The sequence below is a fragment of the Armigeres subalbatus genome, chromosome 1 (assembly GCF_024139115.2).
Source record: "Armigeres subalbatus isolate Guangzhou_Male chromosome 1, GZ_Asu_2, whole genome shotgun sequence".
Lineage (NCBI taxonomy): Eukaryota > Metazoa > Arthropoda > Insecta > Diptera > Culicidae > Armigeres > Armigeres subalbatus.
The window spans coordinates 103157168-103183908 of NC_085139.1; the positions used below are offsets into that span (position 1 = coordinate 103157168).

Below are 26741 nucleotides of genomic sequence, written 5' to 3' on the forward strand. Positions count from 1 at the left end.
CCTCTTTTTTCCTTCTTCCTCTTTCTTTCCTTGTTCTCGTCTCTTAGGGAAGATCCATAAAGTACGTCACGCAAAAATGGCGTTTTTCAACCCCCCTCCCCCCTTCGTCAAGCTTTTTGTAACAAACCTCTAAAAATTTTGTTTGGATCGTCACGCTGCTCTGAATATTTGTGGATGACTCCTTATTCCTTTTTTCTTCTTCTTTGTTCATTTTGTCTTCTTACTTCTTATTTCTTCCTTTTTCCTTCTTCCTTCTTATCTCTTCCTTCTTTATCTTCCTCTTACTGGCTTTACATTCCCCACTGGGGTATTGCTGCCTCGCAGCTTAGTGTTCCATTTAGCGCTTCCACAGTTATTATCTGCGAGGTTTCTAAACCAAGGTACCATTTTTGCATTCGTATATCATGAGGCTAACACGTTGATACTTTTATGCCCAGAGGAATCGAGCCAATTTCCAATCCGAAAAACACTTCTTACACTCTCACTACTTTCTTCTCGCTTCACACATTTAGAAAAGGATCGTATTTCAACTATTCGGCCAATCAACATTTGGCCAAACGGCCCTGGACCAATATTTTCGACATAATATGGTGCACAATTTCATAAAGCTGCTCACTGCAATGTTTGAGAAGTTCAGCCGGGAGCTGGTCCTTCCCCGTAGCCTTATTGTTTTTCAACTCATTGCTGGCTTTTCAAACCTCATATATCTGGTGTAGGCGACTCCACAGCTTGTCCATCGTCGCTAATGATTATTCTGTTCACCGATGCACCGTCACTTCCGCTATTCCACAAAGTCTCAAAGCGTTGCTTCCACAGGGTAGCCACTTCGGTTTTATCTGTGAGCAAATTCCCTTTTTGGCCCGTTGCACATGACGGGAGATGGCGCTGTCTTCCTCCGCACACCATTGACAGTCTCATAAAACCTCCGCATAACTTTCTGCTCCATTCATTTCTGCGTCTCAGTACTCACTTGTTTTTCATACTTTCTTTTTCTTCCTGCGGTTCGTTTTTCGGCTGCTCTTGCTTCCTTGTATCGATCGCTATTTGATCGGGTACCCGACTGTTTACTCCCATGTAAATATTATCTCGCATTGTTAACAAATGGTAATGTTTAACTTACCTCATACAGATGAAGAGGGTTTGAGGTAAAGGATTCATTACTGGCAAATATTTTGCTGCTGGTATTCGTCTTAGACAAGCAGCCCTTTAATAATATTTTTTCGAATAGAGCGGCAAGCAGATCATTCAGATATCTGAAGGGTAAATAAACATTGGCGTTTCTCACGCGTTTAAAAATGAAAATGAATTGAAGCTTTGGGGCCTGACGATTATCGCAGAAAAGGTTGGGGTGATAAATAATATTGGCTCATCAATTAGCTGATCCATTGAATATTTTAGCATTTCGTTAAAAGGAGTTCTATGGTGATATTTCCTATCAGAGATCAACTTTCAAATTGGATGGATTATTTAAGGTTCCCTCAAACACGCGACGAGACAATCGCGACGCGATTCTATCGCTTGGCGACTTTGATTCTGTCGTCGTTGGTATGGAAGCCTAAATGGAACATTGCCTGCAGCGACCCAACGATAGAATCGCGGCGACTAGCTGTCGCTGTCGCGGCGATGAAATCGCTTAGGTCTGGGAGAGCCTTTAGTTCTCAAATCTGAATACAAAACTTGGGGTCTAAATCAGCACCTGATATACATCAGTAAAACAAACGATGCTGCTAAAAGCGGCTTAGTTTATCATCTTTGTTCGAATGGTCAAATCCTCTTCCAATTGAAACGATGCCGGGATGTTTGAAAAACCAGTTCTGACATTTGACTCAAATTTTTTAATTTTTTTTTTAATTCGGGTCCTAAGTTAATAACTTACGATCGTTTGGTAAATATTATAAGCATTCATAGTTTTTTTTTAGAATGGGTGATTTTCTTTATTTAGCGTGTTTCAATAATAATTGCTGGAGCAGGGACCAATAATCTCGAATGACAGCCTAGGCCCCTAGGAATTAGCATCAATTGAATCATTAATCAGCAAATCAACAAATGGGACAACCCACCATCAAACTCTTCCCGGTTCCACCGATGCGTTTCACAACAATTCACGCGTGACCATCAACGTCTATTGACCACTTCAATCGAGCCATGACCATAAAATCCAAACGGTAGTAGCGAAAAAGATAGTAATAAATTAAATAACAAAGCAGCGCTTTATGGCGCGCTGGCTGTCGGCGCTTGATTCGGCGTAGAGTTCACGAGGCACACAAATTGCTTACGATTAAACAGAATAAACGGTCCTCAACGCCGAACACTCTGCACCCCGTGCCTTTTATCTGCGGAATACTTTGATGGACGGGCCTAAGCCAGCTCTGAAAAAAAAACTACAAATTCGTGTTCGCTTCGGTTGGTGATGGGTTTATTGCGAGATGTCAGTGTCAGGTTCGAAACGATTGATTCCGATAGAGCAAATAATAGAAGACATTATAAGTACGAGAAACGCAATACGAACTATTTTTCAGAGCGGATTGGTGTCATGAAAAATATTTAAGTTTTATTTGAATTCAGAATTTCATTTGCATTGTGAAAGTTATGAAAACCAATAACAGAAATATTTGAAAGAAAGATTATAGTCACGGACTCTTGTAAAAAAGTAGAGCCGAAGTAGGATGTAGGGATTGAATTAGAATGGAAAAGTTACAGCCGAACTGATTCAAGTTCGGCTGTTTCCTCCAGACACGGCAGTGTCATTTGTAAATAACCAAACTACGCGCCATTTGAAACAGACAAACAGTCTAGTGGAAGACCAAAAATGTGACCGAATCTTATTATGCAGTAGCGCTTTCAATACCGTTCTTGGTATCAAGCAGTGAAGCATCGCATTGCGTTGATTCTCAATTTGTTCCCACATGTAACTCCGGAATGAAAAACATCGCTCTATAAAAGCCGAAACGATGTCAATTTGCATCCATACTTATGTGTATCAAGGTCGCATCTTTCCACCGACTGGGAGGGGGCTCATTCACTCCCGTCTGTCCGGGAGAGGAAATTTGAATTGAACAGATTGTCTGTCCCATCCATGCCGGATACCGACCGATCTCCCCCGACTGATCCCAGCACCGCGCACATCAAACCTCGGCAGCAGCTGGAAACAAGTCGCGATCGCGCGTGGGAAAGCGTAGCCCTTTGTCGTCATAAATCTGTTGCTGGTGCGGCGGTAGGTATGTTGTGGATGTTACTGGCTGGAACGATCGGTGCGGTGCCGCGAATTATTCAATTTTGTGTGGGAAGTCGCACGCCCACACCTGACCGATCCCACACGTCGCCGTCGTTCGATTAATTCACCGCGGGCTTGTGCTTTCGCTGCGTGGTTGGTTGACGGAATATACGAACTTCGTCATGTGCCCAGGGCTGTCTCGAGGAGTTGGAGTGATATTGATCCGAGATCTGCAAACGCTACAAATTGAGCAACCAGTGCCCGTGTGCTGTTTGTCGGGTTGGTACGAAGCGAGCGAGGAGGTACTAATTGATGAATGCGACTTAATCGCGTTTTAATCCTGCTCGTCCATTTCCATCGGAAACCGGTATATCGGTTGGTAGCTCTTTGGACGTCCGTCCGATGTCCAACGACAAGGCTACCGGAGCTGGTTTGCTGCTACTTTTGCACTCGACTTGAGTGGGTTACCAGTGGCAGCAATTGAATCTGAGAAACATTAGATAAGGTTACTGATTGCTTGTTGCTGGTTGGTGACATGTTGGATGGACCAGTCGCTTAAAGTTGGCTTGTAAATGCGAGCACTTACACTTGCAGTTGCACATGCTGCCTTCGCACTTCGACAGGAAGGAGTGTCGATCGTGCGGAGACCGTGGCAGCACTTGTCGTCATTATCGGCAAGTGTTTATGAATAAATCTTGTCCCCTACCGGAGGGCGACGAGTAATCATGTAATTGGGTGCGCGCATATTGATGCACTTGCTGTTGAAGGAGCGTTGGCTGGCTATGTGAACTATCGTAACCGTTAGATAGTTTGGAGATAGATACGGGCTGAAATTTGATAAACATTTCGTACGATCTTCTCAGACTTATAGAAACATGTACGAGTTTACGTACGTATGAAATATCAAAATCATAAAAACCAGAAATCCTGAAATCTAAAAATCTTAAATTCTAAGAATCTAAAAGTCCAAAAATCTTAAAATCTAGGAAATCTAAATTTTTTCATCTAAAAATATAAAAATTTAAAGAGCTAAAATTCTGACAAATCTCACAATCTCAAATTCTAAAAAACCAAGTATCCTAAAATCTCCTTGAAATCTAAAATTCTAAAAGTCAAAAATTCAAAAAATCAAAAATAAAATTTAAAAATCTAAAGAAATAAATATAAAAATGTAAAAATATAAAAATCTGAAAATCTAAAAATCTAAAAATCTAAAAATCTAAAAATCAAAAAATATCTGAAAATCTAAAATTAAAATTAAATCTTAAAATCTTAAAGTCTAAAAATAAAAAAAATTGGAATATCTGAAAATCTAAAATTATAAAAATATAAAAATCTGAAAATCTAAAATTTTTATAATCTTAAATAGCTAAAAATCTAAAAATCTGAAAATCTAAAAATAAAAAATCAAAAATCTAAAAATCTTAAAATCTAGAAATATAAAAATATAAAAATATAAAAATCTGAAAAACCAAAAACCCCTAAATCCAAAAATCTAAAAATCTCAAAAGCTGGAAATCTGAAAATCTAAAAATCTAAAAATCTAAAAATCTAAAAATCTAAAGAATCTAGAAATCTAAAAAACTTAAAGTTTAAAAATTAAAAAATCTAAAGGTCTAAAAATCTAAAAATCCATAAATTTAAAAATTTAAAAATTTCAAAATCTAAGAATCTGAAAAAATAAAAATCTAAACATTCAAAAATCTAAAAATCTAAAAATCTAGAAATCTTAAGGTCTAAAAGTCTAAAAATTTAGAAATCTAGGAATCTAAAATCTAAAAATCTAAAAATAAAAAAATTGAAGACCTAAAAAATTTAAAAATTTAAAAGTTTTAATATCTAAAATTCTAAAAATCTAATAAAAATATCAAAAACTCTAAAAATCTAATAAAAATATCAAAAAATTTAAAAATCTAATAAAAATATCTTAAAATCTAAAAATCTAATAAAAATGTCAAAAATCTAAAAATTTGACAATTTAAAAATTCAATGATCTAAAAATCAAAAAAGTTGAAAATTTAAACTTAAAAATCTTAAAATCTAAAAATCGAATAAAAATATCTAAAAATCTAAAAGTCTAATAAAAATATCTGAAAAGCTAATAAAAATATCTGAAAATCTTATATCTATAAATCTAAAAATCTAAAAATGTAAAAGTCTAAAGATCTAAAAATCTAAAAATCCATAAATTTAAAAATTTAAAAATTTAAAAATCTAAAAATCTAAAAAACTAAAAATCTAAACATTTAAAAATCTAAAAATCTTGATATCTAGAAATCTAAACGTCTTAAAGTCTAAAAATCTAAAAATTTAAAAATCTAGAAATCTAAAATCTAAAATCTAAAAATCTAGAAATAAAAAAAAAACAAAAATAAAAAAAAAATCGAAATTGAAAAATCTAAAAATCTGAAAACCAAAAATTTAAAAATTCAAAAATCAAAAAGTCTCAAAATCTAAAAATAAAAAAAAATAAGAAAATCGAAAAATGTAGATTTCTTGAAATCTAGAAATTCAGAAATCTAGAAATCTAAAATTCTAAAATATTCAAAAATATGAAAATCTAAAAATCTGAAAAATCTAGAAATCTAAAAATCTAAAAATCTAAAAATCTAAAAAAATAAAAATCTAAACGGTTAACCCTTATGCGGCCGACGGGGTACCCGTGTTCCTTTTTCAAATTCAAGTGGTGATATTTCAATGAATTTTTATAGCTGAAAGCTGAAACTCGGTGACATCTAAGAACTCCATAAAATGTAGCATCTGTGAGAAAATCACGTTGATACAGTGAGGAGGGACGTGGGGAGGGGCATCTGATTTTTTTTACCACGTGGATGGCCGACAGGGTACCCGTGTTCCACTAAATTGATATTTTCATAACTTTAACAATTTTCAACCGATTTTGATAATTTTGACAGTTTTAGAAACAGAAACTCATATACTTTTTGCCCATTGTCAAGGTTTACAGTTTTTGTCCATGGTTATACAAGAAATCTTTGAAGTAAGGCTTAAGAGTCTACACACGTAACCGAAGGACTATCAACCAGTTTCAAATATATTACATGCTCATTGCGCTTCTTAGAATAGTCGGTGTTCACAGTATATATTCTGGTTCTCCAAAAACCCCTGGAGTAAGGCCTCAGTCATCCAAAAAATCCCTGGAATAAGATCTTATGGTCTGCTAACGTTACCAAAGGTCTATCGAGCAAATTCAAAAACGGTACATGTTTTATGGTGCTTAGCATATAATGCTTTCACAGTATATGTTCCGAGTCATCCAATGACCTTTACTTAAAACATGTTTGCATTCCAATTAGTTCTTGTTGCTGTCATTGATTCCAGGTAGTCTACGAGCTCCATACAGTCAAGGTCTTCGCATCAATCTCCGTAATGGAGGCAGTTAACGAAGAATAAACAAGTTGCGTGACTTCTTCTTGGTATATGTTTGTATTCTAAGTAGTTCTTGTTGTTGACGTGGGCTCCAGGTAGTCTACGAACTCCATAGAGTCAAGATCTGTGGATCAACCTCAGTAACGGAGGCAGTTATTGAAGAATAAACAAGTTGTGTGACCCTTTCTTGGTATTTGTTTGTATTCTAAGTAATTCTTGTTGTTGTCATTGATTCCAGGTAGTCTACAAACTCCATAAATTCAAGGTCTGTGGATCAACCTCCGTAATGGAGGCAGTTAATGAAGAATAAACAAGTTGTGTAACCCCTTCTTGATATATATCTGTTTTTCATGTAGTTCCTATTGTTGTCGTGAGTTCCAGGTAGTCTACGAACTCCACACAGTCAAGGTCTTCGAATCAATCTCCGTAATGGAGGCAGTTATCGAAGAATAAACAAGTTGTGTGACCCCGTCTTGGCATATGTTTGTATTCCAAGTAGTTCTGGTTGTTGTCGGGGGCTCTAGGTAGTCTACGAACTTCATAGATTCAAGGTCAGTGGATCAACCTCCGTAATGGAGGCAGTTATTGAAGAATAAACATGTTTTGTGACCCCTTCTTGGCATATGTTTGTTTTTCATGTAGTTCTTGTTGTTTTTGTGAGTTCCAGGTAGTGTACGAACTCCATACAGTCAAGGTCTTCGGAAAAATCTCCGTAATGGAGGCGTTTATCGAAAAATAAACAAGTTGCGTTACCCCTTCTTGGTATCTGTTTGTATTTCTTGTAGCTCTTGTTGTTGTCGTGAGTTCCAGGTTGTCTACAAACTCCATACAGTTAAGATCTTCGGATCAATCTCCGTAATGGAGGCAGTTATCGAAGAATAAACAAGTAGCGTGACCCCTTCTTGGTATATGTGTGTATTCCAAGTAGTTCTTGTTGTTGTCGAGGACTCCAGGTAGTCTACGAACTCCATAGAGTCAAGGCCTGGGGATCGACCTCGGTAACGGAGGCAGTTATAGAAGAATAAACAAGTTGTGTGACGCCTTCATGGTATTTGTTTGTATTCTTGTTATTATTGGTTCCAGGAAGTCTACGAACTCCATAGAGTCAAGGTCTGTGGATCAATTTTCGTATTGAGGCAGTTAGTAAAGAATAAACAAGTTTTGCGACCCCTTCTTAGTATATGTTTGTATTCCAAGTAGTTCTTGTTGTCGTGGGCTCCAGGTAGTCTACGAACTCCATACAGTCAAGATCTTCGGATCAATCTCCGTAATGGAGGCAGTTATCGAAGAATAAACAAGTAGCGTGACCCTTTCTTGGTATATGTTTGTATTCCAAGTAGTTCTTGTTGTTGTCGTGGGTTCCAGGAAGTCTACGAACTCCATAGAGTCAAGGTCGGTGTATCAACCTCCGTAACGGATGCAGTTATTGAAGAACAACTGGGAAGGACGGAAGGTAGCGGTTTTCCTCCAATACCTTTTCCGAACTTAATCTATCACATGTTGTGCATATGCAAAATCGAGTTTCGGACATAGCAATTAATTTCCAATCCGGCTGGCTCAATACCCGGAACATAGGCAATTTACTTTCAATGTACTGAACTCGAAAGGCGATCGCTCTTCGCTTATGTGGTCGGGTTGGGATCTGACGACCAACTGGCACAATCTCACACAACCCTACTTCAGCGAGCGCCGTTGGTGATGAAGCAAGACTGTAGGAGCCAGATAATACTGAATACTCATCCTACTTGGTTGGCATTGCACAAAAATATATATGTGAGAGTTAATTCTGAGAATGTATTGCGAGAGTTCGGCTACATGCCCGGTGCTGGGAATTTGGTTTCATCAGTACCCGCTAAGCTGCGGAGGACGACGGAGGTCATTCGCAGCTTGTAGGGAAAACACCTGTCTAGCGTACTGGTTTCGTGGGATCAAACCCCACCGAAGTTCTGTAGATCAATCTCCGTAATGGAGGCAGTTATCGAAAATAGACAAGTTTTGTGACCCCATCTTGGTATATGTTTGTATTCAAAGTAGTTCTTGTTGTTGTCTTGAGCTCCAGATAGTCTATGAAATAGAGTCAAGGTCGATGGATCAACCTCCTTAATGGAGGCAGTTATCGAAAAATAAACACATTGTGTGACCCCTTCTTGGTATATGTTTGTATTTTAAGTAGTTATTTTCATTGTCGTGAGCTCCGTAGCAAGGCAAAATACGTGAATGGAATTCGTATTTTTTTGTCGAAGAGACTTACAAACTTATTAATTGGTACTTATAAATGATTCATAATAAGCTACAGGCAGTGAAGGGTTAGGTAAAATCAGGGGTAGACAAAATCTGGGAGTGACAAAATCGAGTCCACCTCATCTGAGTACGCATGTACGCATTCCTAGTACAGTAGCCGTTCGATAACTGCAAAATGTTTACTTTTCAGTTATCGAATGCCGTTCGATAACTGCAACGCACTCTAGACGTCAAACGGTTGTCAATCAACGTCAGATGCAATAAAAGTGCATCTAAATGTGCAGCGCAATGCAGCTGTCATTGAGTCTGACATCGGTTTGAAGTTTAGCGGTCCGATAACTGTAAAACTGTTGCAACTATCGAATTGCAGTTAAAAAGCATTGCAGTTAAATGACTTGCAGTTATCGAACGTCTGTTGTAGTTTTAGCTTTTTGCCATGGTACTAGGTAGTCTATGAACTCCATATAGGAATGATCTGCAGATCAACCCACGAACGGAAGGCTATTGGTATATGTTTGCATTTCAAGTAGTTCAAGTTGTTGTCTTTAGCTCTGGACAGTTATTGAAGAATAAACAAGATGTGAAACCTCATCTTGATATATTAGCATTCCAAGTAGTTATTGTTGTCTTGGTGTTGTTGGTTCCAGGTAGTATACAAACTTCATTCATATCCCTAATATTAAGTTGTTCTATTTTGAATGTAATAATTGTTCAGTTGGGCACCCGACAGGTGGCACAACCGTCATTTTGTTGATTTAGCTTTACTGCGTCGCAGCATGCGTGAAATAATAAAATGACAGTTGTGCGTTACTCTGTATCGAGTGCTGTGCCCCTGAAAACGCGAGCACTTTGAAACTTGATTCCGTGAGGAGTGTCCTCAATCTAATTTTAATATGGTACATGATCTTTGCGATATTAGCCCGTTTTTCCCTCACGTTCTCGGCGTGAAGTTGTATCGTTCCAATTTATTTACATTTTGCATTTCGATTCCGGATTCCGTAAGGAGTGACTTTAAAGACCCTCTAGATATTCGTGTTTCAGAAGTCTTACTCCATAAATTTCTAGGATGACCATTAGCATATGCCATGAACGCTTTTGATTCTAGAACCCCAAAGGCATGTACCAAATTTAAAACAGGCTCTGGTGTAGATCCTAATGCCTTACTCCAGGGTTTTCCTGGATGATCATGAACATTTGAAATGGGTGCATTTTATTCTACGTACCATAAAAGGCATGTAGTAACTATTCAAATAGGCCGAAAGAGCTCTGATTACGCGTGAAGTTCCTGAGGATTGTTCAAGTGCAATGAAAGCGGTATATTCTATGTACCACAAAGGGCATGCAAAACTTTTGAAACAATCCGAAAGGTATTTGGTTACGTGTGAAGATCCTGAGGCCTATTCTAACATTTTCTTGAAGACCATAAACATATGCAATGGACGTATTCTATTCTATGTACCACAAAGGGCATGTAACACTTTTGAAAAAATCTGATAGATTTTTGGTTACGCGTGTAGATCTTAAGGCCCTTTCCAGGGTTTTCTTGGAGGACCATGAACATATGCAATAAAGGCGTTCTATTCTATGTACCACAAAGGGCATGTACCAGTTTTGAAACAATCTAAAAGATCTCTGGTTACGCGTGTAGACCTGAAGGCTTTTTCCAGGGTTTTCTTGGATGACCATGAACATATGCAATGAAGGCGCCAGAGGACTTATCCGAGAGATTTCTTCGATAGCGCAAAACATATGTAGTGATCACATTTGATTTCAAGATGGGCAAAGAGCGTGTACCACTTTTGAGACAAGTCCATAGGCCCATGGTTATGAGTGTAGACCTTAAGGCCTTACTCCAGAGATTTCTTGGATGACTCGGAACATATACTGTGAACGCATTCTATGCTAAGTACCACAAAGAGCATGTACCGTATTTGAATTTGCATAATAGGCCTTTGGTTACGCGAGTAGATCTTTAGGCTTTACTCCAGAGATTTCTCGGATGACTAAGACCTCATTTCAAGGATTTTTGCATTACCCGAAGCATATACTGTGAACACCTTCAATTCTAAGAAGCGCAAAGAGCTTGTAGCATATTTGAAACTGGTTGAATGGCCTTTGGTTACGCGTGTAGACTCTTAAGCCTTACTTCAAAGATTTCTTGTATAACCATGGGCATAAGCTGTAAACATTGACAATGAGCAAAAAGTATATGAGTTTCTGTTTCCAAAACTGTCAAAATTATCCAAATCGGTTGAAAATTGTTGAAGTTATGAGAATATCAATTTAGTGGAACACGGGTACCCTGTCGGCCATCCACGTGTGTTTTTTTTGTTGGCCGCATAAGGGTTAAAAATCTAGAAATCTAAAATCAAAAAATCAAAAAATTGAAAACCTAAAAATTTTAAAAATTTAAAAGTTTCAATAGGGGAACTGTACCGGTTTTGGCCATGTTCCTAATTTGGCCAATTTTGCGAATAACTACAAAAATAAAGCAATTCGCGAGTGCTTTATTAATTCCAGAAAAAGATATATCCCTCACAGTTCATTTCATTTTTTTCATTTATTCAGACTAAGGCCGAAGTGGCCGGTGCGGTATATAAGAGTCTTCTCCATTCGGCTCGGTCCATGGCTACACGTCGCCAACCACGCAGTCTACGAAGGGTGCGCAAGTCATCTTCCACCTGATCGATCCACCTTGCCCGCTGAGCACCTCGCCTTCTTGTGCCCGTCGGATCGTTGTCGAGAACCATTTTCACCGGGTTACTGTCCGACATTCTGGCTACGTGCCCGGCCCACCGCAGTCGTCCGATTTTCGCGGTGTGAACGATGGATGGTTCTCCCAACAGCTGATGCAACTCGTGGTTCATTCGCCTCCTACACGTACCGTCCGCCATCTGCACCCCACCATAGATGGTACGCAGCACTTTCCTTTCGAAAACTCCAAGTGCGCGTTGGTCCTCCACGAGCATCGTCCAGGTCTCGTGTCCGTATAGGACTACCGGTCTAATGAGCGTTTTGTAGATTGTCAGTTTGGTACGGCGGCGAACTCTATTCGATCGGAGCGTCTTGCGGAGTCCAAAGTATGTACGGTTTCCAGCCACTATGCGTCTCCGAATTTCTCTGCCTCATAGTTCAACGCTGCATTTAACTGATCGATTATTGTGGAAAAATATGTATTTTTCAGGGATGGCCAAATTAGGCACTAAGTTGGCCAAAACCGGTACACTTTCCCTATCTAAAATTCTAAAAATCTAATAAAAATATCAAAAACTCTAAAAATCTAATAAAAATATCAAAAAATCTAAAAATCTAATAAAAATATCTTAAAATCTAAAAATCTAATAAAAATGTCTAAAAATCTAAAAATCTGAAAATTTAAAAATTCAATAATCTAAAAATCTAAAAATCAAAAAAACTGAAAATTTAAACTTAAAAATCTTAAAATCTAAAAATTTAATAAAAATATCCAAAAATCTAAAAATATCTGAAAAGCTAATAAAAATATCTGAAAATCTAATAAAAATATCTAAAAATCTAAAAAATTTAAAAACCTAAAACCTAAAAGTCTAAAGATCTAAAAATCTAAATATCCATAAATTTAAAAATAAAAAAAAATTAAAAATCTAAAAATCTAAAAATTTGAAAATCTAGAAATCTAAAATCTAAAATCTAAAAATCTACAAATCAAAAAAATAAAAATAAAAATATAAAAAAATTCAAAATTGAAAAATCTAAAAATCTGAAAAACTAAAAATTTAAAAATTCAAAAATCAAAAAGTCTCAAAATCTAAAAATAAAAAAAAATAAAAAATCGAAATATGTAGGTTTCTTGAAATCTAGAAATTCAGAAATCTAGAAATCTAACATTCTAAAATATTCAAAAATATGAAAATCTAAAAATCTGAAAAATCTAGAAATCTAAAAATCTAAAAATCTAAAAATCTAGAAATCTAAAAAAATAAAAATCTAAACAGTTAAAAATCTAAAAATCTAAAAAATTTAAAATCTAAAGATTTAAAAATCTGAAAATCTAAAAAACTAGAAATCTAAACGTCTTAAAATCTAAAATTTAAAATCTAGAAAACTCAAATCTAAAATCCAAAAATAAAAAAAAAAATAAAATTTAAAAATTTAAGAATCTAGAAATTAAAAACCCAAAAATCAAAAAATTTCAAAATCTAAAAATGAAAAAAATCAAAAAATCGAAAAATCTAGAAATCCAGAAATCTAGAAATCTAGAAATCTAAAAATCTAAAATATTAAAAAATATGAAAATCTTCAAATCTGAAAAATCTAGAAATCTAGAAATCTAAAAAAATAAAAATCTTAACATTTAAAAATCTAAAAATCTAAAAAAAATAAAATCTAAAGATTAGATTCTAGATAAAAATCTAGAAAACTAGAATTTTAGATTTTTTTGGTTTTTAGATTTTGAGATTTTAGATTTTTAGATTTATAAATTTTTAGATTTTAAGACTTCTAGATGTCTTAAAATCTAAAAATTTATAAATCTAGAAATTTAAAATCTCAAAATCTAAAAATCAAAAAATCTAAAATCCAAAAAATCTAGAATCCTTGAAATCTAGAAATCTAGAATTCTGAAAAATCTAAAAATCTAAAATCTAAAAATCTAAAAATTTAAAATTCTAAAAATCCAAAAAACTTAAAAATCTTTGAAATATATATATCTAAAAATCTTAAGAAATATAAAAATATTAAAATCTAAAAACTTTCGAATTCAACAATCTAAAAATCTTAAATGTTAAAAAAATGTTGAAATTTACAAAAGGCAGTTTTTTTTTAAAACTAAAGGAAAATACGACCAAATGAAGCATCCACCGGATATAGTTATGTCTTCGCTTTTGGATGATGTAGTTTTGAAACAAAACTACTTCTCCCATCCGGCTGGAGACTGCTTTTTCTCCTCGGTGGGTGGTTTTATTACTGGGGGGTGGTACGAGCACGTGGCTGTCTTTCTCGTCAATGACTGAATGACGGTAATTTGAGCCTTAAAATCTAAAAATCTATAAATCTAAAAATCTAAAAACTAAAAATCTAAAAATTTAAAAATCTAAAAATTAAAAAAAAAAAATAAAAACCTTAAAATTTTAAAATCTAAAAATCCAAAAACCTTAAAATTTCAAAATCTAAAAATCCAAAAATCTAAAAATCTAAAAATCCAAAGATATAAAAATGTTAAAATCTTAAAATCTTAAAATCCTCAAATCTTAAAACCTAAAATCCTAAAAATTTTAAAATTTAAAAATATAAAAATTTAAAAATCTAAAAATTTGAAAACTTTAAAATTTAAAATTCATAAAATCTAAAAATCTAAAAATCTAAAAATCTAAAAATCTGAACATCTAAAAATCTAAAAATCCAAAAATCTAAAAATCTAAAAATCTAAAAATCTAAAAATCTAAAAATCAAAAAATCTAAAAATCCAAAAATCAAAAATCGAAAAATTGAAAAATATAAAAATCTAAAAATTAAAAAAATCTAATATCTAAAATCTAAAAATCTTAAAATCTAAAAATCTGTGAATCAAAAACTAAAAATTAAAAAATCTAAAAATCTAAAGATCTAAAAATCTAAAAATCTAAAGATCTAAATATCTAAAAATCTAAAAATCTAAAAATCTGAAAATCTAAAAATCCTAAAATCTAAAAATCTAAAAATCTTAGGATCTTAAAATCTTAAAATCTTAAAATCCTAAAATCTTAAAATCTTAAAATCTTAAAATCCTAAAATCTTAAAATCTTAAAATCCTCAAATCTAAAAATCTTAAAATTTAAAAATCTATAAAATCTAAAAATCTAAAAATCTAAAAGTCAAAAAATCAGAAAATCGAAAAATCTAAAAATTTAAAAATCTAAAAATTTTAAAATCTTAAAATCTAAAATCTAAAATCTAAAAATCTAAAAATCTAAAAAGCTAAAAATCTGAAAATCTGAAAATCTAAAAATTTGAAGATCTAAAAATCTAAAAATCTAAAAATCTAAAAAATCTAAAAGTCAAAAAATTAGAAAATCGAAAAACCTTAAAATCTAAAAATTTTAAAATCTTAAAATCTGAATATCTAAAAATCTAAAAATCCAAAAATCTAAAAATCTTAAAATCTCATAGTTTAAAAATCAAAAAATCTTAAGGTCTAAAATTCTAAAAATCCATAAATATAAAAATTTCTAGAAATCCAAAATAAAAATAAAAATCTAGAATCTAGAAAAGTCTAAAAATCTATAATTCTAAAAATTAAAAAATCTAGAAATCTAAAATCTAAAATCTTAAAATAAAAAAAAACTAAAAATTGAAAAAAAATAAGAATTTAAAAATCTAAAAATCTAAAAAACTAAAAATTTTAAAATCCAAAAATCTAAAAATCTCAAAATCTAAAAATCAAAAAAATCTAAAAATCTAGAAATCTAGAAATCCAGAAATCTAGAAATCTAAAAATCTAAAATATCTAAAAATATAAAAATCTAAAAATCTGAAAAATCAAAAAATCAAAAAATCTTCAAAATCTAAATATTTAAAAATCTAGAAATCTAAAAATCTTAAGAATTTAAAATCTATACATTTAAAAATCTAAAAATCTAAACATTTAAAAATCTAAAAATCTTAAAATCTAGAAATCTAAAAGTCTAAAAATCAAAAAAATTAAAAATCTAGAGATCTAAAATCTAAAATCCAAAAATCTAAAAATCAAAAAAACTGGAAATTTAAAAATTTTAAAATATAAAAATCTGAAAATCTAACAATCAAACAATTTAAAAATCTAAAAATCTAGAAATCTAAAGAATTTACATATATAAAAATCTAATTATCTTCTTCTTCTTCTTATTGGCATTACATCCCCACACTGGGACAGAGCCGCCTCGCAGCTTAGTGTTCATTAAGCACTTCCACAGTTATTACCTGCGAGGATCTAAGCCAAGTTACCATTTTTGCATTCGTATATCATGAGGCTAACACGATGATACTTTTATGCCAAGGGAAGTCGAGACAATTTCCAATCCGAAAATTGCCTAGACCGGCCCCGGAAATCGAACCCAGCCACCCTCAGCATGGTCTTGCTTTGTAGCCGCGCGTCTTACCGCACGGCTAAGGAAGGCCCCTTTTAGATTTTTAGATTTTTGAATATTTTAGAATTTTATATTTCTAGATTTCTAAATTTCTAGATTTTAAGAAATTTAGATTTTTCAATTTTTTTTATTTTTTTTTCATTTTAGATTTTGAGACTTTTTGATTTTCGGATTTTTAAATTTTTAGTTTTTCAGAGTTGCAAAAATTGCAAAAGTTGCAAAAAGACTTGCAAAAATCTAAAAATCTAGAAATCTAAAAAAATAAAAATCTAAACAGTTAAAAATCTAAAAATCTAAAAAATTTAAAATCTAAAGATTTAAAAATCTGAAAATCTAGAAAACTAGAAATCTAAAAGTCTTAAAATCTAAAAATTTAAATTTTTTTTTTTAGATTTTGAGATTTTAGATTTTAGATTTCTAGATTTATAAATTTTTAGATTTTAAGACTTCTAGATATATTAAAATCTAAAAATTCAAAAATCTAGGAATCTAAAATCTCAAAATCTAAAAACCAAAAAATCTAAAAATCTAAAAATCGAAAAATCTAGAATCCTTGAAATCTAGAAATCCAAAATCTAGAAATCGGAAAAATCTAAAAATCTAAAAATTTAAAATTCTAAAAATCCAAAAAGCTTGAAAATTTTTGAAATCTAAATATATATTCAAAATATAAAAATTTAAAAATCTAAAAACTTTCAAATTCAAGAATCTAAAAATCTTAAATGTTAAAAATCTAAAAATTAATAAATTTAAAAATTTAAAAATGTTGAAATTTACAAAAGGCAGTTTTTTAAAAAACTAAAGGAAAATACGACCAAATGAAGCATCCACCGGATATAGTTATGTCTTCGCTTCTGGATGATGTAGTTTTGAAACAAAACTACTTCTCCCATCCGGCTGGAGACTGCTTTTTCTTCTCGGTGGGTGGTTTTATTACTGGGGGGTGGTAAGAGCACGTGGCTGTCTTTCTCGTCAATGACTGAATGACGGTAATTTGAGCCTTAAAATCTAAAAATCTAAAAATCTAAAAATCTAAAAATCTAAAAATCTAAAAATCTAAAAATCTAAAAATCTAAAAATCTAAAAATCTAAAAATCTAAAAATCTAAAAATCTAAAAATCTAAAGATCTAAAAATCTAAAAATCTAAAAATCTAAAAATCTAAAAATCTAAAAATCTAAAAATCTAAAAATCTAAAAATCTAAAAATCTAAAAATCTAAAAATCTAAAAATCTAAAAATCAAAAAAATCTAAAAATCTAAAAATCTAAAAATCTAAAAATCTAAAAATCTAAAAATCTGAAAATCTAAAATTCTTAAAATCTTAAAATCTTAAAATCTTAAAATCTTAAAATTTTAAAATCTTAAAATCTTAAAATCTTAAAATCTTAAAATCCTCAAATCTAAAAATCTTAAAATTTAAAAATCTATAAAATCTGAAAATCAAAAAATCAAAAAGCAAAAAATCTGAAAATCTGAAAATCTAAAAATTTGAAAATCTAAAAATTTAAAAATCTAAAAATCTAAGAATCTAAAAAATCTAAAAGTCAAAAAATTAGAAAATCAAAAAACCTAACAATCTAAAAAATTTAAAATCTTAAAATCTGAATATCTAAAAATCTAAAAATCCAAAAATCTAAAAACCTAAAAAACCTAAAATCTCATAGTTTAAAAATTAAAAAATCTAAAGGTCCAAAAATCTAAAAACCATAAATTTAAAAATTTCTAGAAATCTAAAAATAAAAATCTAGAAATCTAAAAGTCTAAAAATCTAAAAATCTTGAAATTTTAAAATCTAGGAATCTAAAATCTAAAATCTAAAAATAAAAAAAAAACTAAAAATTTTAAGAGAATAAAAATTTAAAAATCTAAAAAACTAAAAATTTTAAAATCCAAAAATCTAAAAATCTCAAAATCTAAAAAAAATCTCATTATCGAAAAATCTAGAATTCTTGAAATCCAGAAATCTAGAAACCTAAAAATCTAAAATATCTAAAAATATGAAAATCAAAAAATCTAAAAAATCAAAAAATCTAAAAATCTTCAAAATCTAAATATTTAAAAATCTAGAAATCTAAAAATCTTAAAAATTTAAAATCTATACATTTAAAAATCTAAAAATCTAAACATTTAAAAATCTAAAAATCTAGAAATCTAAAAGTCAAAAAATCTAAAAAATTAAATATCTAGAGATCCAAAATCTAAAATCCAAAAATCTAAAAATCAAAAAAACTGGAAATTAAAAAATTTTAAAATCTAAAAATCTGAAAATCTAAAATTCTTGAAATCTTAAAATCCTAAAATATAACAATAAAAAAATTTTAAAATCTAAAAATCTAGAAATCTAAAAAAAATTAGATACATAAAAATTTAATTATCTTCTTCTTCTTCTTATTGGCATTTCATCCCCACACTGGGACAGAGCCGCCTCGCAGCTTAGTGTTCATTAAGCACTTCCACAGTTATTACCTGCGAGGATCTAAGCCAAGTTACCATTTTTGCATTCGTATATCATTTTTTATTTTTTAAATGAACATCTAAAAATCTAATAAAAATATCTGACAAGCTAATAAAAATATCTGACAAGCTAATAAAAATATCTGAAAATCTAATAAAAATATCTGAAAATCTAATAAAAATATCCGAAAATCTAAAAATCTAAAATATTTAAAAATCTAAAAATCTAAAAAATCTTGAAATCTAAAAATTTTAAGATTGAAAAATAAAAGGTTGGTTGAAAAATAAAGATCTAAAAATCTAAAAATCCATAAATTTTAAAATTTAAAAATTAAAAAATCCATAAATTTAGAAAATTAAAAATCTAAACGTCTTAAAATCTAAAAATCTAAAAATTTAAAAATCTAGAAATCTGAAATCTAAAAATCTAGAAATCAAAAAAAAAAATAAAAATATGAAAAAATTTAAGATTAAAAAATCTAAAAATCTAAAAAACTAAAAATTTAAAATTAATAAATCCTAAACTCTGAAAATCTAAAAATTTAAAAATCCGAAAATCAAAAAGTCTCAAAATCTAAAAATGAAAAAAAAATAAAGAAATTGAAAAATCTAAATTTCTTAAAATCTGGAAATTTAGAAATCTAGAAATCTTAAATTCTAAAATATTCAAAAATATAAAAATCTAAAAAAACTAGACTTGCAAAAATCTAAAAATCTTAAAATCTAAAAAAAATAAAAATTTGAACAGTTAAAAATCTTAAAATCAAAAAAAATTAAAATCTAAAAATCTAGAAAACTAGAAATCTACAAGTCCTATAATCTAAAAATTTAAAAATCTAGAAATCTAAAAATCTAAAAATTAGAAAAAAATAAATTTAAAAATTTTAAAATCTAAAAATCTAAAAATCCAACACGATGATACTTTTATGCTCAGGGAAGTCGAGACAATTAATATAATCTTATAGTCTAAAAATTAAAAAATCTATTGCTCCAAAAATCGAAAAATTCATAAATTTACAAATTTAAAAGTCTAAAAATCTAAAAATTTAGAATCTAAAATCTAAAATCTAAAAATCTAAAAATCAAAAAAACTAAAAATTTATAAATTTAAAAATTTAAAAATTAAAAAATCTAAAAAACTAAAAATTTTAAAATCCAAAAATCTAAAAATCTTAAAATTAAAAAAATCGAAAAATCAAAAAATCTAGAATTTTTGAATCCTAGAAATCCAGAAATCAAGTAATCTAGAAATCTAAAAATTAAAAAATCTAAAAATATGAAAATCTAAAAATCTTCAAATTCTAAATATCTAAAATTCTAGACATCTAAAAATTTAAAAAATCTAAAAAATTTAAAATCTAAACATTTAAAAATCTAAAAATCTAAAAAATTTAAAATCTAAACATTTGAAAATCTAAAAATCTAAAGACCTAAAAATCTAAAAATCTAAAAATCTAGAAAACTAGAAATCTAGAAATCTAAAATTTAAAAATTTAAAAATCTAGAGATCTAGAAATCTAAAATCTAAAAATCAAAAAAACTAGAAATTTAAAAATCTTATAATCTAAAAACTAAAAAATTAAAAAATCCAAAAATCTGAAGATCCAAAAATCTAAAAATCGAAAAATCTTAAATTTTTGAAATCTAGAAATCTAGAAATCTGAAAATCTAAAAATCTTAAAAATTACAAAATATAAAAATCTAAAAATCTGAAAAATTTAAAAATCTAAATATCTAAAAATTTAAAATTTCAAAAATCGAAAAATCTAAAAAAAAATCAAAATCTAAATATCTAAAAATCTAGAAATCTAAAAATCAAAAAATCTAGAAATTTAAAAATCTTAGAAATCTAAAAATCTGAAAATCTAGAAATCTAAAAATTTAAAAATCTAAAAATTCAAAAATCTAAAAACTTTAAAATTCAAAAATATGAAAATCTTAAATCTAAAAATTAATAAATTAAAAAAAACTCAAAACCTCAAAATTAAAAAAAAATTAAAATCCAATAATTTAGAAATTTCAAAATATAAAAATCTGAAAATCTAAAATTCTAGAAATCTAAAAATTTAAAAATCTAGAAATCTGAAATCTAAAAATCTAGAAATCAAAAAAAAAATAAAAATATGAAAAAATTTAAGATTAAAAAATCTAAAAATCTAAAAAACTAAAAATTTAAAATTAATAAATCCTAAACTCTGAAAATCTAAAAATTTAAAAATCCGAAAATCAAAAAGTCTCAAAATCTAAAAATTGAAAAATCTAAATTTCTTAAAATCTGGAAATTTAGAAATCTAGAAATCTTAAATTCTAAAATATTCAAAAATATAAAAATCTAAAAATCTAAAAAAACTAGACTTGCAAAAATCTAAAAATCTTAAAATCTAAAAAAAATAAAAATTTGAACAGTTAAAAATCCTAAAATCAAAAAAAATTAAAATCTAAAAATCTAGAAAACTAGAAATCTAAAAGTCTTAAAATCTAAAAATTTAAAAATCTAGAAATCTAAAAATCTAAAAATTAGAAAAAAATAAATTTAAAAATTTTAAAATCTAAAAATCTAAAAATCCAACACGATGATACTTTTATGCCCAGGGAAGTCGAGACAAATAATATAATCTTATAGTTTAAAAATTTTAAAATCTATTGCTCTAAAAATCTAAAAGTCCATAAATTTAAAAATTTAATTCTAAAAATCTAAAAATTTAAAAATCTAGGAATCTAAAATCTAAAATCTAAAAATCAAAAAATAAAAAAAAACTAAAAATTTAAAAATTAAAAAATTTAGAAATCTAAGAATCTAAAAAAACTAAAAATTTTAAAATCCTAATCTAAAAATCAAAAAAATCGAAAAATTGAAAAATCTAGAATTCTTGAAACCTAAATTTAAAAATCTAAAAATCTAAAGTATCTAAAAATATGAAAATCTAAAATCTTCATAATCTAAATAAATAAAACTCTAGAAATCTAAAAATTTAAAAATCTAAAAATCTTAAAAATTAAATATCTACAAACATTTAAAAATCTAAAAATCTAAAAAATTAAAAATCTAGGCATTAGAAAATCTAATAATCCAAAAATCTAAAGACCTAAAAATCTAAAGATCTAAAAATCTAGAAAACTAGAAATCTAGAAATCTAAAATTTAAAAATTTAAAAATCTAGAGATCTAGAAATCTAAAATCTAAAAATCAAAAAAACTAGAAATTTAAAAATCTAATAATCTAAAAACTAAAAAATTAAAAAATCCAAAAATCTGAAGATCTAAAAATCTAAAAATCGAAAAATCGTAAATTTTTGAAATCTAGAAATCTAGAAATCTGAAAATCTAAATATCTTAAAAATTACAAAATCTAAAAATCTAAAAATCTGAAAAATCTAAAAATCTAAAAACCTAAAAATCTTGAAATTTAGAGAATCTAAAAATCTAAAAAAAATTATAAATCTTCAAAATCTAAATATCTAAAAATCTGGAATCAAAAAATCTGGAATCAAAAAATCTAGAAATTTAAAAATAAATAAATCTAGAAATTTAAAAATCTTAGAAATCTAAAAATCTGAAAATCTAGAAATTCAAAAATCTAAAAATCCAAAAATCTAAATACTTTAAAATTCAAAAATATAAATATCTTAAATCTAAAAATTGATAAATTTAAAAAACTTAAAACCTCAAAATTTAAAAAAATTAAAATCCATTAATCTAGAAATTTCAAAATTAAAAAATCTAAGAATCTAAAAATCTAGAAATCTAGAAATCTAAAAATCTTAATCTTAAAATCTAATAATCTAAAAATCTAGAAATTTAAGATTCTAAAAATTTAAAAATCTTCAGATCTGAAAATATAAAAATCTAACCGTCTAAGACGAATTAATATTAATTAAGGTACCCCGGGGCAAGTGGGACCTAAAAAAACGCTAGTTCAGCAAAATCGTTAACGCATACTTAGAAAACAGGGTATTTCAGGACATTAACCACGGATACATCATTATATGCTTCCGTTGTTGAAGTGTAGACGTGTTGTAAGCCATTTATTCAGTTACAAAAATATTGGTAGTGACATAAATAAATTTACCTGTGGGACCCGCTTACCCCTTCAAACGGGGCAAGTGGGACCTATTCTGTTTTATACTGTCGGACGAAACTAATTTGAAGAATGCAGATATAATGTTCATGTAATTTCTGAGTCGTAGTATTTCCGATCATGGATGGAGGTTTATTGCTTGTCAGACTTTTGTTTTTGGCAAAAAGAAAGGGATTACAATGTTAGCAAATATAAAAACAAGACAACAGCCTGTTTACTGTTTAATTGGCTTTTGTCTTGCTTTCCATTAGCTTACTTTCTTACCAAATGTGTTAGATGGAAAAGATGAGCAAATCTTTGTTCACTTTTCGAATGAATGTTGCTCTGTTTAGAACATAAATTATTACATAAATTAGAACTTCAAAAGGAACGTTTTTATTTATACGATGCGCAGTGTTGTAAATTTGTAATAGAACGAAATGGCCAATTTATGTCTTAGGCAATTTATTTATCTAAAAATCTGTTAATCTGGTGCGATGTTTAAAAATAACAGAACACAAGAAAAAACCTGTTGATCTATTGTAGAATAAATAGATTGTTTGCACTGTAAACGGAAAATTTAGCATAGCTATAACCATTGCTCTTTTCCATGAGGAAAATAATTTCCAGAAAGCAAAATACACATTTGGTAAATCAACTGTACACCACTTCTTAACAACGAAACCAACGATATCAACTGCATTTGATTCAGATCCATATGATATATAAGTGTCGAAGTTATTTTTCACTAGAAAACAATCTAAAAACAGGTAAAATGGCTCTATCGAAAATGTTTTTCAAATATGTCCCACTTGCCCCATGCATGTTAAAACTTAAGGGCAAGTGAAAATTTCAGATTTTGGCTTTAATCAAAACTTTTAAATCGTTTTCGATGTCACACAATTATTTAATTGCTCAAAATATTCACCTTCCACATCAATGATGAATTTAGAAACGACTATTTTTTTGGAAATTCGTTGAATTAAAATAAAAGTAATAGATTTTGCCGGTAGTTTAAAGTCATGATTAAACAATACCATTAGTATGGTGTCGCAATTTTTTTGTGTCAGGCGAATTCGTTGATAATTCTGCTTCATCTTTCTAGAACATTGTTACCGATTAATTGGCAGTCATAGTACCCACTTACCCCGTATTTTCACTTGCCCCGGGGTACCTTATATATTTAATTAATTATATATTTTTCTGATAAAAATCTAGAAATTCAAAAATCAAAAAATTTAAAAGTGTAGAAATCTAAAAATTTGAAAATATAAAAATCTAAAAACGTAAGCAGCTAGAAATCTTAAAATCTGAAGAAAGAAAACTTGAAATCTGAGAATCTAAGAGATTTAAAAGATCTAAAGATTTAAAAATCTAAAAATTTAAAAATTTAAGAAATTTAAGAAAAATAAATTTTAAAATTTAAAAAGTCTAAAAATATTGGAATAAAAAATAAAATCTAATATACTAAAAATCAAAATTTTGAGAATATAAAAGCTTTAAAGAATTTTAATTATTAAATCTAATAGACTAAATGTCTAAAAATCTAAAAGTTTATTAATTTACAAATCTAATAATGTAAAAATCTAATAATCTAAAAATCCAAAAAACCAAAAATCTAAAAACCTAAAAATTTAAAAATCTAAGAATCCAAAATTCTAGCAATCTAAAAATCTAGAAATCTAAAAATTCAAAAATCCAAAAATCTAAAAATCTAGGAATCTAAAAAAATCTAAAAATTTAAAAATCTTAAGAATCAAAAAATAATTTTAATTTCATTTTTTTATAGAAATATAAAAATTTTAAAAACTAAAAATCTAAAATTGTTAAATCTAAAAATCTAAAAACTTAAAATCCTGAAAAAATTTAAATCTTCAAATCTTTACATCTTTAAATCTTTAAATCTTAAGATATTAATATCTTAAAATTCAAAAATCTATGTTAAAAATTATAAAGTTTCAAAATGTCTAAAAAGTTTTCAACTTATTGTCGAGATGCTGAACCAGATGAGCTATGGAGAATGTTCTGTTGAGACTGTGTGCTCCGTGCCCATGTTTGATTCCTGCTCCAGTTAAGGGGAAGTTTTGCATAATCTCAGAAATTATGTCTATGTCTACTAGTTGTCTTTTGTTTGTTTTAGGTTGTGAGAACAGTAAGAACCCTGATACTTGTAACCGTTGGTTTCAACTTGTAGCTTGTTGGCTCCTCCACAAGCATCCCAATGTCTCGTCCCCCACACCAGTGAGCACCTAACGCCCAGTCCGTCCATAATTAAGGCAAAGGACAGCCTTACTGGTGGCGATCCCAGCTGTCCGAAGCAAAAAGATTCAATGCCATTCCTGTATTTTATTTAGCACCCGTTATATAAGCTCCCCTACACTTTTCCCTCCGTGGTTGAGATAGGACTCCCACCCGTTACTAACGGGAGTTGACCTAATTGTCGTTACCGTTTTGGAGTTGTTGCCAACTTTTGAGAAGAGCGAAGCTGTCAAACTTCGGCTCTTCTCAAAAGGCCGAAAAAAACAGCAAAAAGGGTGTAAAGGCAAGACGACGGATTGCGATCTGTCTCTTCCCTCTTGACTACCACAGAGAGTAGTAGTGCGCGACGGTCAGTTAAGTTAATTTTGAAAGTGAAGTGAAGTTTCCATATTTTATATATATATATATATATATATATATATGTATATATATATATATATATATATATATATATATATATATATATATATATATATATATATATATATATATATATATATGTATATATATATATATATATATATATATATATATATATATTCATTTAGTGGTGTTTCCGGTGAAAGCCTGGTAAGCCAGTGAGTTGTAAGGCTACAGGAGTAAAATAGACCCTAAATAAGATAGATTATTTGTTATAGACCAAAAGCCAGAGTTAATCAAAAACGCAAGCCATCACCGTTAGCCGGTGAAATTACAATCTGAAGAAAAGGTATATGCATTGTTCTGATTAATTGTTTAAGATAATCAATGGTGGAGTATAGGGACATAATAGAGAGAGATAATGGTGTACTAATCTGTATGGAACAGGTCCGTGCTATTTCCGGACCTTTTCTTTTTCTTGTGGCCTCGGGTGCAACGCCCGGAGGACCGCTTCTCGTTCTCAGCAGCTTCAACGACGACCGGCGGCTAGGAAGAAATCGCCTACGTGACTCAACGGACGACCTGAATTGTAAATCACCCGACGGAGAACCACGCGGACTGGTACGAAGTGATTACCCAAGTCGAATACAGTCGTCGATTGGTCCGTGAGCGGCCGTGGCAACGTAGACGAGACCCCAGCATTCGTCGAGCGTGACAGAACGCCATCCAGCCGGTGAAACACGCTTCGAAACTCTCACGCGGAGCGAAAAACGTCGCCATTCCAGCCAGCGTACCGCTTCCAAGATATTCGGTCGGTCCGTGCAAGGACATAACATCGTTGACCAAAACCACCGCAGTCGCCGAACGTGACAGAACGCCAGTTGAACACGCATCGAAACTCGCTGGTAGCGAAAAGCGTCGTCATCGTCCGCAGCCAGCTAGTCCAGTCAGCGTCCGAGGTATTCAATCGGTCTGGGCACGACCGTGTCATCGTCGACCAAACTCCTGCATTTCCGGAACGTGACCTGAAGCCATCCAACCAGTCGAAAACGGTTCGAAAAGCTCGCTCGAAGTGTAAAGCGTCGTCGTCGTCGGTCCGAAGCCAACCGACAAGCCTTAGTTCCGCTTCCAATGTCCCCGATCGGTCCGTGAGCGACCATAGCAACGTAGATTCCACCGGAGGGCCCTCCCCAGCGAACAGCATGCCAACGTAGAACATCGAACAATGCAAGTACACCTATTATTGTCTCTCTCCCCATAAAACGGCCCAATGGCCTAATAAAACAATAATGTTAAGTTAATTTTGGCGTTAAAGTACTTATTCAAGGACGCAATTCCCTGATTGAATATATATATATATATATATATATATATAGATATATATATATATATATATATTGCTTTTGTCTGGTTCGATTCGTGCCCCGTATTGGGTATACAAGCCTCGCTCTGGGTAGTCCTCTTTGGAACGACAATCTGGTCTGAACTTAGTTTCCTCTTTGGTCATTTGGATCGGTAGGCTTCCTCCTCCGGGACGTGACGCAGCAATAGAAGCTCCTGCCAAGGTAAGTGCTAGGTGGTGTAGTGAATATAGCGGTGCTAATTAGCTTACGACCCAGTGCTTGACAACTTCCTTCCCGATTTCCCTTCTGAGCAGCCGAGAGGCTACATACTCTTTTTATTCTC

At 30.1% G+C, this 26741-nt stretch overlaps 1 protein-coding gene and 1 long non-coding RNA gene across 4 annotated transcripts in view; both read left to right on the forward strand.

Moving 5' to 3' along the window:
• Positions 1–26741, forward strand: part of LOC134203912 (uncharacterized) — a 290894-nt gene that overhangs the window by 53207 nt on the left and 210946 nt on the right. The window lies entirely within an intron of this gene.
• LOC134203440 (uncharacterized) lies at positions 25255–26356 on the forward strand. The gene is made up of 2 exons (XR_009977612.1): positions 25255–25404; positions 25503–26356. It is a non-coding gene; the product is annotated as an uncharacterized LOC134203440 (long non-coding RNA).